The following is a 14488-nucleotide window of genomic DNA, read 5'->3' as shown; positions in this document are numbered from 1 at the left end:
CAACCCCTCTACTCATAGCCTTTAATCTTAATATTTTCTGAAAAGAATACCAGCAATTATCTAGCACAGGGCTTCTCTGACTACGGTGAAGGATCAGGTTTTTTCTTCTCCCAATCCACCGAGGACCAATACTTTAGTAAAATACAATAAAAATGGTCATACATTTAGATGCACAGCAATATAAAATTGTTATTAAAAAGGTTCTGGGTATTTACTCTCAATTTTTGTATTTTGTTGCAGACCCGTGACAATTTAGGGACTAGCATCAATCCACAGGTCATACTTAAGAGTAGCATTGATTGACCAAATCCCTCATTAATTTGTTTTAAATAACATTTGTTTTTATCATAGAAAATTTGGAAAAATGCAGAACAAAGAAAATAAAATCTCTCATAATTCCATCACCCAGAGATAAAAATTGTTAAAATATCAGTATATGTCCTTTAAGGCTCTTTTCTATGTATATATGTTTTTTAGTGGCTTTATTAAGATATAATTCACATACCATTACAATTCACCCATTTAAAGTATGAACTTGAATAGCTTTTTTGTACATTCACAGGGTTGGGCAGTAATTACCACAATCTAACTCTAGAACATTTTTACGCCACTCCCCACCCCCCGAAAAAAACCTCTTATCCACTGGTGGTCACTTCCTCTCTCTGCCCACTCCCCAGCCCCTGGCAATCATTAATTTATATTCTGTCTCTATAGATTTGCCTATTGTCAACATTTCATATAAATGGAATCATACAATATTAATATGTAGTGTTTTGTGTCTGGCTTCTATTCATGTTATAGCATGTAACAGTATTTCCTTCCTTTTTATTGCTAAATAATATTACATTTTATGAATATATCAAATTTTGTTCATCCATCCATCCATCAGCTTATGGACATTTGGGTTGTTCCCACTTTTTGGCTATTATGAATAATACTGCTATGAATGTTCACATACATGTTTTTGCATGCTTTCATTTCTCTTTGTATGTATCTAGAAGTGGAATTTCTCAGTTATATGGTAACTTTACAGTTTAGCATTTTGAGGAAACACATGTATTTTTATAATTTTTAAAAACTGAAACCACTGTGTACATTTTGTTAAATTTAACATTTTTATTATGAACGTTTCTTATGTCATTCAATAATCTTCAAAAAGATGATTTTTAATACCTATACATTTTTTCATTTTATAGAAGCATTGTAAATATTTTCTTGTTGCTGGTCAACTTGCTACTTTTATAAATAGCATTAATGGATGTATTTGTACATAAATATATGAGCACAACTCTGATATTAAAATATTAATCTTTTATTTTCAAAAGCTCATTGGCTTTTGGTTCTTTATCTTTTATTTTAAATCTCATCCATTTTATATCATTGTTTTTTGGCTCCAAATATCTTATGTTTTGATTATTTTTATCTTCTATTCATTCTCTCTCTTTTTTTTTTTTTTGAGACAGAGTCTCACTCTGTTGCCCGGCCTAGAGTGAGTGCCGTGGTGTCAGCCTAGTTCACAGCAACCTCAAACTCCTGGGCTTAAGCGATCCTCCTGCCTCAGCCTCCCCAGTAGCTGGGACTACAGGCATGCGCCACCATGCCCGGCTAATTTTTTCTCTCTATATATGTTTTTAGCTGTCCGTATAATTTCTTTTCTATTTTTAGTAGAGACGGGGTCTCGCTCTTGCTCAGCTGGTCTCGAACTCCTGAGCTCAAACAATCCGCCCGCCCCGGCCTCACAGAGTGCTAGGATTACTGGCATGAGCCACCACGCCCGGCCCATTCTCTTTTTTTAAATTTTTTTTACTTTATTTCTGATTTCTTAGATTCAGTCTCTTCCTAACCTTCATTAAGGCAAAAGCAATGTTCTGCTTTAGGTTTATAAACTGTTAAAAACACTTTGATTTCTTTATAATCTATCTCATTAACTTGTAAAAAGGAAATAATAAATCCCATTCATCTGAAAAGCATAACAGCTATTCTGGATTTAGGGGGGGTTGGTAAGGAGGAAAAAAATCCGAAAATAAAAACCATTCATTGGTGATATAACTTAAATTGTAAGTGAAAATAGTAGAAACATATTTCATAAACAAACAATATTTCCCATTAAAACATGTTTTCTGACTCCAATTTTCTCAACCTTAGATGTTAAAGTTTCTGTTGCAGATGTCAAAGTCTTTCTTAATAACTAGAATCTTTATTACTCTTTATTGAATTAAAAGAAACCTCAGAATGACAAATTTGACATTTGAGTAAGTCAGTTTTATTGGAAACTTGTTTAAACTTGATTAATCAAACACTTTCAACTTTTCTGCTACCTTTCAAGGTCACAGTAAAAACATTCAATGGCACATCACTGGTAACCTAATGCACAAGGAAGTGTTTTCCTCTCTGTGTAAAATTTTGGTTAACTGTTTGGTAACTAAAAAGCAGACTTTAAAAAAAATTTTAGAACATTTTTAGATTTACAGCAAAACTGAGAAGACAGTACAGAGAGTACTCGTATACCTCAGATCCAGTTTCCCCTATTATTAATATCTTACATTAGTATGGTACATTTGTTATGATAGGCGAACCAATGCTGATAAATTATTATTAACTAGAGTTCACAGTTTATTCAAATTCCCTTTATTTTCACCTAATCTCCTTTTTGTTCCGGGATCCCATCCAGGATCCCATACTACATTCAGTTGTCATGCCTCCTTAGGCTCCTCTTGGCTGTGACAGTTTCTCAAACTTTCCTTGTTTTTTGATGACCTTGACAGCTTTGTGGAGTACTGATCAAGTATACTGAAGGATGACCCACTACTGGAATCTGAACTTTTTATTCCAAATTTTCTCTGAAGTAAAGACATAAATTTCACACCCTTATCCCTCCATTACTGATTTACTCAAACCTTTAAAATTGTTTTCCTCCTCTTTGTCCTCACTTATATCTATCTTTCCTTTATTTATAATGATGCTTATGAATGTTTAGTAAACAGCATTGTCAGGCTACAGGGTAGCTTTAAAGACAGAGACCACTCTACAAATGCCAGGTTGGCAGGATCGTCCTATCCTGTGCATTCTAAACCACTCTTTGCTCTACTCCTACCCTTTAAAGCACAGACTTCTGAAAACCTCACTCTGGGAGACCTGGGACCCTCCACTTCACGCAGACTCCAAACCAGATTCACCAGAAATCTCACCCCTCTAATCCACAAAAGGGAGAAGCTTCAAGGTTTAAAATCCATGGTCTTCAAGAGAATGAATCACTGGATCTGGGCAAACTAGAACAGTGTGGCTTTTGCTATAATGCCCCTGGACTGACTTTGTGGGGATCAAGTTGGTGTTAGACTTTGTGATGGTTTTAATTCTTTAATATTCCTCCCTTCCCTTGAGTGTGGACTGGATTTAGTGAATTGCTTCTGATGGCTAAAACGCAACAGAAGTAAGGACATGCGAGTTCTGAGAGCAGGTCACAAAACACATTGTGGCTTTCTCCTTCCCTTTTTCTTAGGTCACTTGCTCTGGGAGAAGCCAGCTGTCATGTTGAGAGGACACTCAAGCAGCCGATGGAACGGCCCACATGGTGAAGAATTAAGGCCTCCCTCCTTCCAATAGCCAGGGACGAACTAAGGCTTCTTGCCTGTGACCATGTGAGTAAGCCTGGAAGTGGATTCCTCGCCTCTGAGTCTTCAGATTATTGTAGACTACAACATCTTGACTGCAACCTCGAGAGAGACCTGGAGCCAGAATCAGCAAGCTAAGCCATTGGTGAAATCCTGACCCACAGAAACTATGACATCATAAATGCTTACATGAAGCTGTTAAGTTCTGGAGTCATTTGTTATGCAGCAACAGATACCTACTGTAGCCTATATTGCATATATTTTTATTTTCTATATATTATGATGTTTGGATATCTTAAAATCCTTTCTGCCTGGGGAGACTGCCCATTCTGGAACTAGCCAATTCTTAGCAATAGCAAAAGGCTCAGCCTATCCCTGTGTCTACGAACAAACCAATCCAGAGCCAAGTCCCCCCTATCTGGCCAGTACACTCCAGGAGACAATACTCCTCTGCCTCAAGCATCCTAGGGCCAAGTAGAACCCCAAATTATTCAAATTAGCTAATCCTAAAATGCTTATCCTGCCCTGCCATTGCCTTTTCCATGGAAATTCCAACAAAGGCCATGATCTAGCTTCTGCCCTAGTTTCTACCCCTTCTGCCTCCTAACCGACTTGGCTCGAGGAAGCATGCACTGCCTCCTGCTTCTAGGACCTGTAAGTACAGTAAACTTTGTTCCCCTGAACCTTTCCTGTGTCTCATGTGGCTGCATCTGACTGACAGCCACATAAAGGAACACAGCCTTTGTGATAGAATATGTGGAGCGAGGACCGGCACGGCTCTATAGCAGGTCCTAACCTGTCTTGATGTGTTTCTGTCCAGGTAGGTCCATTTTCCTTTTCAACATTACAGTATGATCCTCTTAGTGCAGGACTCACCATGGCTCTCACTGCTCTTATTATAAAAGTTAAGAAGGTAACTTCAAGATCCAGGGTTCTTGTGAATGGGCATTTATGTATTGAAGTCAGCTAAGTTCTTCCTGGAGGTGCTCTGAATATGTTGGGAGCCATATTGGATAACCAAGATCCCTCCAGAATCTAAAAGAGCAAGGAAGGCTGGTGCACCTTCATCTCAAGAGTCCTGGATCACTGGGACACAGAACTTGGATCAGAGGAACGTAGCCAAGTTTTAGTTTATTGACTCATGACCATCTCCTGAAGGAGAACCAAGAGCTATCCCCAAAGGACAACTTTCTCAACCCTCAGCATCTGCCCTTAAGAATATCCATGACTTGCTATCCTGGGATCCTTGGTAGAGCACAGTATTATGCAACCTGACCATATCACCTGACCAGTTCTAGAAAAGGACATCTCCAGCTCTGGTCAAGGGGACTAGTCTCTAAAGATACTTCATCTATTAACTTCATCTGCCTTCATGAAAATTATCCTTAAGATCCCTCTTTTGGGCGCCCCATTGGAAAGTCCCTCAGCTGGACAGGGGTTTGGCCCAGAAAGTCCACAGGCTCCCTATTTCCAGGAAGGGAAATTCTCTACCTTGGACCAGGTCAGTCTCAAAGGTGCTGAGATACATAGAATGACCAAAGGTTTTTTTGACCTTAGCTTTGGAGGAAACCCAGGAGTTGTGCTTATGATCATAGATGTCCTGGAAGCTATGGAATTGAGCTATGTCACATGCAGTGGTCTATGAGAGGCATTATTATAGTATTCAGGACTGTGATACTATGACACAATGCACCTATGGCCCTGAGACACTCACCATCCTACATATTGGCTAAGTTGCTTCCTACCCTCCAAGAACTTTGTCTTTGCTTAATACAGATACACGTGCCATGCTTGAAGTTGGAGGGGAGATATTTTTGCTCTACACAGGGGTGTCCAATAAAACAAGGTCTCCATGGTTAGACTTTGTATGTAAGCAGTGTTTGCAAGTTACACCTTGCCCTTAAAGCCCATGTGTGCTTATGTTTGTACAGGGAGGTTAGAAACACTGTGGAGGACTTTTTTTTTTTTAAGATATATTTTTTAGAGCAGTTTTAGGTTCACAGAAAAATTAAACAGAAGGTACAGAGATTGCCCATATACTCCCTGCCCCTACACATGCACAGCCTCCCCCATTATTAACATCCCCCACCAGAGTGGTACATTTGTTACAATTGATGAACCCACACTGACACACATAATCACCCAAAGTCCATAGTTTACATTAGGGCTCACTCTTACTGTGCACATCCTATGGATTTGGACAAATTTATAATGACCTATATCCACCATAATAGTATCATACAGAGTATTTCACTGCCTTAAAAATCCTGTGCTGGGGACTTTTTTTTTTTTTTTTTTTTGAGACTGGGTCTTGCTCTGTCTCCTGGGCTAGAGTACAGTGGCATCATCATAGCTCACTGCAACTTTAAATTCCTGGGCTCAAATGATTCTCCTGTCTCAGCCTCCTGAGTAGCTGGGATTGCAGGCGCGAACCACAACACCTAGCTAATTTTTCTATTTTTTTGTAGAGACTGGGTCTCGCTCTTGTTTATGCTGGTCTTGAACTCCTGGCCTCAAGCAATCCTCTCACCTTAGCCTCCCCAAGCGCTAGGATTACAGGCATGAGCTACTGTGCCTGGCCCTGAAACTAGTTTAAAACAATAAAAATGATTTTATTAGAATATTCCTTTCCAGCGTTAAAAACAAACAGAAAGAATGTGAAAAGGCAACCCACAGATTCACAGAAAAATATTTGCCACCCCAAATATTCTATAAAAAAACCAGCATACAGAGTATAGTTTAAAAACTCCTATAAAAATAAAAGGGAAAGGCAAAATAGAAAAGAGGTATTTCTCAGAAGACAAAATATGAATAGGCAATAAATATAAGAAAAGAGGCTCACCTCACTAATAATCACAGAAATGCAAAGTGAAAACACAATGAGATATGATATTTATACCCACAGGACTGGCAATAATGAGAAGTCTATCAGTTCTAAGTACTGGTGAGAACATGCAGCAAAGGAAACTCTTCTACACTGCAGGCGGGATTGTAAATTGCTCTTAACACTTTAGAAAAATTCTTGTCATTCCAAGAAAACTGTCGTATATGTAATAACATGTAAGAGAATACTCTTTGTAGTTCATAAAATAGTGTTTTAATCATAAAACAAATTTTTAACCCAAAAAACAGCAACCTGGAAATAAACCACATGTTCATCAAGACAGGAATAGGCAAATAAATTCTGGTATAATCACACAATGGAACACCATGTAGCCATGAAAATGAATAAATTACAGCTACATGCATTAAGCTGGATGAATTATAGAAACAGAGTTAAGAGGAAAAAAAGCAGGAAAATAGATATACATAATAACATTTTTTATCAAGTTCAACTGAACATAAACAGTAATACTTGGGTGGTGAAATGATAAAAGGCAATGATTTAAAAAAATTCAGAATAATGGCTACTTCTGCGGGGAAAAAAATTGGAGACTGTAAGAGAAGCCATTGGGAGTTTCACTCATATTAGTTATGCTATGTTTCTTAAATTCAGCTGTGGATTCAAAGAGATAAACTTTATTATGTCTCTTAACTTGCATAAATATATTCTTTTTTGTGAATAACATACCTAATTAAATTTTTAAAAATACTTTTAACTAAAGCAAGTAAGATGTTGGAAGAACATACACTTGTTAATAGTAGTTACCATCAGAAGGTGAAATTATGGGAGATTTTTCACTGTTTATATTATACATTTCTAAATTGTTAAAAAAAAGTTACTGTAATTTTTATTTATTTATTTTTGAGACAGGGTCTCACTCTGTCACCCAAACAGATCATAGCTCACTGTAACCTTGAACTCCTGGGCTCAAGCGATCCTCCTACCTCAGCCTCCGCATAGCACCTGGCTGATTTTTTATTTTTTGTGGAGGGAGAGTTGGGGGGGGGATGGTCTCCCTATGTTGCTCAGGTGGTCTTGAACTTCTGGCTTCAAGCACTCCTCCTGCCTCAGCCTCCAAAAGTGCTGAAATTTCAGGAATGAGCCACCTTCCCCAGCCTGTATATTTTTTCTTTTTTGAGACAGTCTTACTTGGTCTCCCCGGCTAGAGTGCAATGGCGTCATCATAGCTCACTGCAACCTCAAACCCCTAGGCTCAAGGGATCCTCCCACCTTGGCCTCCTGAGTAGTTGGGACTATAGGCACACAACACCACACCCAGCTAATTTTTTAAAATTTTTTTGTAGAGACAGGAGGCTCACTATGTTGCCCAGGCTGGTCTTGAACTCCTGTGCTCAAGTGATCCTCCCGCCTCAGCCTTGCAAAGCGCTAGGATTACAGGTGTGAGCCACTGTGCCTCATCTATTTATTTTTGTTTTTAATGGAAAACATTCACATGATTCTAAAAGCAATACATTATAATAAAGCATACATTAAGAAGGTTCTCCTCTCATCTCTGTCCTCCCTTCCAAACCATAGGAAACCATGATTATTATTTTCTTTCTTTCTTTTTTTTTTTTTTTCCTGAGACAGAGTCTCGCTCTGTTGCCGGGGCTAGAGTGAGTACCGTGGCGTCAGCCTAGCTCACAGCAACCTCAGACTCCTGGGCTTAAGCGATCCTCCTGCCTCAGCCTCCCGAGTAGCTGGGACTACAGGCATGCGCCACCATGCCCGGCTAATTTTTTCTATATATATTTTTAGTTGTCCAGATAATTTTTATTTCTATTTTTAGTAGAGACGGGGTCTCGCTCTTGCTCAGGCTGATCTCGAACTCCTGACCTCGAGCGATCCACCTGCCTCGGCCTCCCAGAGTGCTAGGATTACAGGCGTGAGCCACCACGCCCGGCTTATCCACCTTTTTTCACTTAGTAAGATACCCTGGAGATCTTACTAAGGTAGGTAATTTCCTCATTATTTTTCATAGCTGCATAATGCTCCATTGTGCATATGTATTAATACCATTTTTTTTTTTAATTTTTCTTTTTTTTAGGCTAGTCAAGTGAAGCAGTGGGAGTGGAGAAGGAACAAAGGAATCTGTAACTGGTTGTGATCAATTAGTTGTAAACACCATTGTACTCGGACCAGCACCACTGTTTTTAATATCAGTCCTCATAGTTTCCAATCTTTTGCTCTTATATAATCAATGACCCCATGCACACATTTCATACATAAGCACGTATATCCGTAGGAAAGATTTCCAGAAGTGGGATTTTTTGGATCAAAATGGAAATGCAATGCGGTTTTTACAACCACTGAGAATTGCTACATTCTGCTCTCCCACCAGCACTGCAACACGCCTGTTTCCCTTCCATCCTCCTGCACAGAGTATACTGCCCAACGTTCCAATATTTGCCAATGTGGTGATGATCTGCATTTTTCTTTTCAAAACTGAAGCGAAGCATCTTTTCATATGTTTAAGGTCTATTTGTAATTATTTTTCTGTGAACTCTCTGTTCACAGAAAATAGTCTTTGCCTATTTTTCTACTGGATTGCGGGTTGTTAACTGTTAGATATTTTATAACGACTATTTAACATATTTATATTTGGAAAAAATTATCCAAAGAAAAAAGAAGATGATAAAAACTGTTAGGAAAACGAATGTACTAGCCTTTCTCCCAGGAGTGTGGTACCCAACCAAAGAGGGACCCAAACAGGTCCAGAACGACTTCAGCAGGCGTCCAGCCGCCATAGCGGCCGCCCGGAAGAGCTGGGCCCGCCGCCTCCCAGCGCGCTCAGGCTCGCCTGAGTCCGAGCGGAAACTCGGTGTGCGCATGCTCCAAAAGCCCGCGCCAGTCCTGATTCCCAACGGCAAATCTGTTACGCATGCTCAGAAACTGCCCTTCGCGGAGACTTCCCGCAAAGGACTGAAGGTGGCTTCGCCTTGGCAGAGGTGGCTGTGCAGGCTCCGACAACCCAGGCTTGTGTTGCCAGAAAAGCCCACGGGCCCCATACATTCTATGAAGAGGGAATTCCAGGTCAATAGCGACAAGGCATCTTCATGTGGCCCTCAAAACACCGCGTTACAGCAGCGGGTGTTTGTCACCCAGCCCTCTCCAGACGGTGTCTAAAGCGAGTTTTGTTTTTTTTTAAAATAATGTTTTATATTGAAGAGGAAATTGATTTAAAAAGGGTTTTCAAGCATGTCAGGAATTTAGTAATAAACTACATATTTTGAAATATTCCATAGGGTGCACTAGAGAGAAAGGCCTCTGTAGCCTAAGAAAAAACACCTGTCATTTGCAGAGAAAAAGGTGCTCTGACTTTCCCAACTTATTTGATGCGGAGTGGAGAATTAGACCTCACAGGAAGATATCCCCGATTCCAAAAAGAATGCTGCACCAGTCACGTTACTGCATTTTGTGAGACTTTTTGAAAGCTCCAGAAACAGTGCCCAGGGTTTTCAAGCTGAATGCTGGAAAGGTGGCCCTGGATCCCTGAGGACTGTTTTCCCCAACAAAGAGCCATAGTGTTGGCTCCACCACCCTTTCCGCCAGACGTCGCTTGTGTCCGAGATCTGGCTATAGTGTGGCCTGAAGAGAGGTTTCTTTAGGGGCCAATGAATTTTTTTAAGTGGGTCCTACCAACATATTATTTTAATATTTTAAATGTCCCACTTTATAATAGGTTGAAATGTTAGGTAGTTCCTGTTAAGAAGAGGGTGTGATAGAGATAACTGAGTCAAATGTTTCTTTAAAATCCGCAGTATTTCCCACCATTTCAGAAGCTGCCCATAACCTGGTGAGATGCTTCATAAAAGCTCTAGCACGCTGGCTATTTCAGAAAACCGACCAGCCATATTTGCCTAAATGCAGCCCTGCACAATGTCTCACTCCTGCTTGGAGCCAGCTGGATCAGGAGACCTTTCCCTAAACTAATGTACTCCATGTCTTAGTCTTTATTACTAATGTTGATTATAAAATGGGTGCACTGTGTTTGACAACTGTTAAGAGCAAATTCTTTAATAACTTTGAGCCAGATTTCTGCATTAGAATTTCTTTTTATCCCTGTCCTGAGCTTGTAACTAGTTACTTATGATGTTTGTGTTTAGCAATGTTGATGTTATTGATGGCCTCTGTAAAAGTTTTTTTTTTTTTTTTTTTGAGACAGAGTCTCGCTGTGTTGCCGGGGCTAGAGTGAGTGCCGTGGCGTCAGGCTAGCTCACAGCAACCTCAAACTCCTGGGTTTAAGTGATCCTACTGCCTCAGCCTCCCCAGTAGCTGGGACTACAGGCATGCGCCACCATGCCCGGCTTTTTTCTATATATATATATATATATATATATATATTTTAGTTGACCAGATAATTTCTTTCTATTTTTTTTGTAGAGATGGGGTCTCGCTCTTGCTGAGGCTGGTCTCGAACTCCTGAGCTCTAGCAATCCACCCGCCTTGGCCTCCCAGAGTGCTAGGATTATAGGCGTGAGCCACCGCGCCCGGCCTGTAAAAGTATTTTCAATGGAGTTGTGGGGACAGAGGTGTGCTTAGGGTAGATTGTAAGAGTGAATAGGAGTCAGCAGAAGAAGCATGTGTATGCCAGTGGCCTTCAAAGGGTACAGGGACTTTTCTTTGCAAGGGATCAATTTCCACATCCTGTTTCTTATAAACTCTTACCTAAAATTGCTTCACCTGAAAGCATGCTAGTGTTGTGGGCACAGCTTTTCTTTTCCCACTTCTGCTTTCATAGTCATCCTATTTACAAAAGGAAGGCATACCTCTCCTCCTCCTCGTCTAACAATGAATGGCACATTGCCCCGGGTATAAAAAAGTCCAGAGGCTGGGCTGTGGCTCACATCTTGTAATTCTAGCACTCTGGGAGGCCAAAGTGGGAAGATCGCTGAGGTCAGGAGTTTGAGACCAGCCTGAGCAAGAGCAGGACTCCCCCCGTCTGTGTGAAAAAATAGAAAAATTAGCAGGGCATGGTGGTATGCACCTGTAGTCCCAGCTACTCGGGAGGCTGAGGAAGGAGGATTGCTTGAGCCCAGGAATTTTAGGTTGTTGTGAGCTAGGCTGATGCCACAGCACTCTAACCAGGGTGATGGAACAAGATTCTGTCTCAAAAAAATAAAATAAAATTTAAAAAATAATAATTAAAAAAATAAAATAGCTACAAATAAAGTAAAATACCCAGGAATAAACTTAACCAAAGAAGTGAAAGATCTCTATAATGAAAACTATAAAACACTGATGAAAGAAAAAGAGGACACAAAAAAATGGAATGACATTCCATGCTCATGGATTGGAAGAATAAATATTATTAAAATGTCCATACTACATAAAGCAATCTACAGATTCATGCAATCCTCATCAAAATGTAAATTAGTGAAACCACACTATGGAGAAGAGTATGGAGGTTCCTCAAAAAACTAAAAATAGAACTACCATATGACCCATCAATCCCACTGCTGGGTATATATCCAAAAGAAGGGAATTTAGTATATGGAAAAGATATCTGTACTCCTATGTTTATTGCAGCACTATTCACAATAGCCAAGATTTGGAATCAACCTAAGTGTCTATCAATGGATGAATGGATAAAATTTGTGGTGAATATACACAATGGAATATTATATAGCAGTAAAAAAGAATGAAATCCTGCCATTTGCAACAACATGGATGGAACTGGAGAATATTATGTTAATGGAAATAAACCAAGCACAGAAAGACAAATCTTGCATGTCTCATGCATAGATGGGAGCTAAATATTAATAATTGATCTCATGGAGATAGAGAGTAGAATGATAGTTACCACAGGCTGAGAAGGGTAGCAGTTGGGGGGGGACAGAGGGAGGATGATTAATGGGTGCAAAAATATAGTTAGATAGTTAGAATGAACGATACTTGACAGCACAACAAAGTAACTATAATCAATAAGTCAGAGTGTACTTTAAAATAACTAACAGTGGTACTGGAATGTTCCTAATACAAAGAAATGAGAAATGCCTGAGGTGATATGCACCCCAATTACACTGATTTGATTAATTCATATTGTATGCCTGTAGCAAGACATCACGTGTACCCAATAATTAAAAATAAAAGTTTTAAAAAAAGTAATTTGCAAAATACAACATTTCTCTAAATAAAGAAAAGAAGAAAGTCTTTCAGCATGATGGTTAGCTGAACTTTGACAAATATCTTTTGTAAATAGCTTGGTTTGCAAGTTTGGGACAATGTATGTATTTACAAATTAACTACTATATACCTTTGCCAGCAGGGCTTTTAAAAAATGCCCTTTGGGCTGAATTTAAGGAATTTTCATGAGCTAGTAATGAGAAAAATATCTTATGTCAGTAAAAGTGGTTTGCAAGGTACAAAACAATGTACATGTTTGCTTTTGTGTTAAAAGGGGAAAAAATCTATATATTTGATTGTATATGCATAAAGAAATGCTAGAAGGATACATAAAAAAATAAGAACAGTGGGTGGAGCTGGGGTTGGGAATTGGGCAGATGGAAATAAGAATGAGAGGGAGACTGCTTACAGTGTTTGTCCCTGCCGTTTATGAAGTGACTGCCTGTCAGTCTCCAATTCACCCTTTTGTATTCTGCTTTGTGACGCTGGGACTGGGAAACTGCATTTCTCCTTTCCAATTGGTTCCCTTTAGGGGGTCTAAGTAGGAGATTGGTGGGTAGCAGGAGAGGAGAAGTGCCACACTTCTGTCCGTTTGCTCACTATTTCTGTCAGTGTCACCCAGCAATGGATCTTCACTCTAGCAGCAGCAGCTGGTTTCAGGCTCCAGCTTTTCTCAGCTCTCCCACAATAGCCTAGTTACGCTCCCTTAGAGAGCACCAACTAGGTAGAGCCCCTTCCGGAGAGGCTCCCAGCTCCACAGCTGCTTCCTCCAGGCTCCAGCAGCACTGACACCGGCCAGGGAGTGCCCCTTCCTCAATGATGTGGGTTCCACTCTGCAAGGCTCTCCTCTGAGCTTCTAGGTTGTAATAATTTCAACTTCCTCACTTTGTTCCCTCAGCCCCAATGGTGGTAGCTGCTTCCTAAAATTATTGTATTACCTTAATATCCTCTGTGTACTTTTTAAATTCCCCAATGCCTGTTTAACCAATTCTTTATATTAAAATCTTTCTCTTGAAAAACCTAGTATAGTTTCTGTTTCCTTGACTGATACAATCTTTTAATAGTCTTTATTATGATACATCCTCTAAATGTGTAAATTAAGGTACTGGCCTGCTAAATTCTGCGTACTGTCCTTACTGCAGTTATCTGAAGATCTGCCATCGTTTTTCCTACAAAGTGGGGCAGAGACACAAAGATATGGAAAAATATTGTACAGATTTACACCAATATGTTAATAGAGGTGATTTCAGAGATAGAGCAGGGGAGGTAGAATTATAGAAGTTTTTTCTTTTCATTTTTGCTTGCCTGTATTTTCTTTTTAATTATTATTAAATATTTAATGTTGACAGAAAAGTACAGATGATAATAAAACAAACATCCAGGTATCCACCACCCAGCATTTCAGCATAATAGCATGGGATTTTTTAAAAGAAGAAATAAAACATTCCAAATACCCACATCCTATCCCAGACCATCCTGCACCCTCCTCTTTCTTTACTGGAAGTAAACATTTCTCTGAATTTGATGTTTATTATGTCCATGCATGTTGTTATGCTTTTACTGCATATTTGATGGATCCACAACATGATATACTATGTAAACTTTATATAATGGCATCATATTGCACATATCCTCATGTAGTTTTCTTAGACTTTTAGTTTTTGAGATTTATATATTTTGATACATGTACCTTAAGGGTTTTTTTTTTTTTTTTGCTACTCTATAGTAATCTATTCCATGAATCTACCAAAATAGATTTATCCATTTCTTGCCAATGGATGTTGAGGTTATTTTTAGATTTTTTTTCTTAAAATAACATTTCAGTAAAAACTTTTGCTCATTTTCCTTGTGCATACATGGATTGAAG

Source organism: Lemur catta, chromosome 4 (genome assembly GCF_020740605.2).
Source record: "Lemur catta isolate mLemCat1 chromosome 4, mLemCat1.pri, whole genome shotgun sequence".
In the NCBI taxonomy this organism is placed as follows: Eukaryota; Metazoa; Chordata; class Mammalia; order Primates; family Lemuridae; genus Lemur; species Lemur catta.
This window is presented reverse-complemented; position numbering follows the sequence as displayed.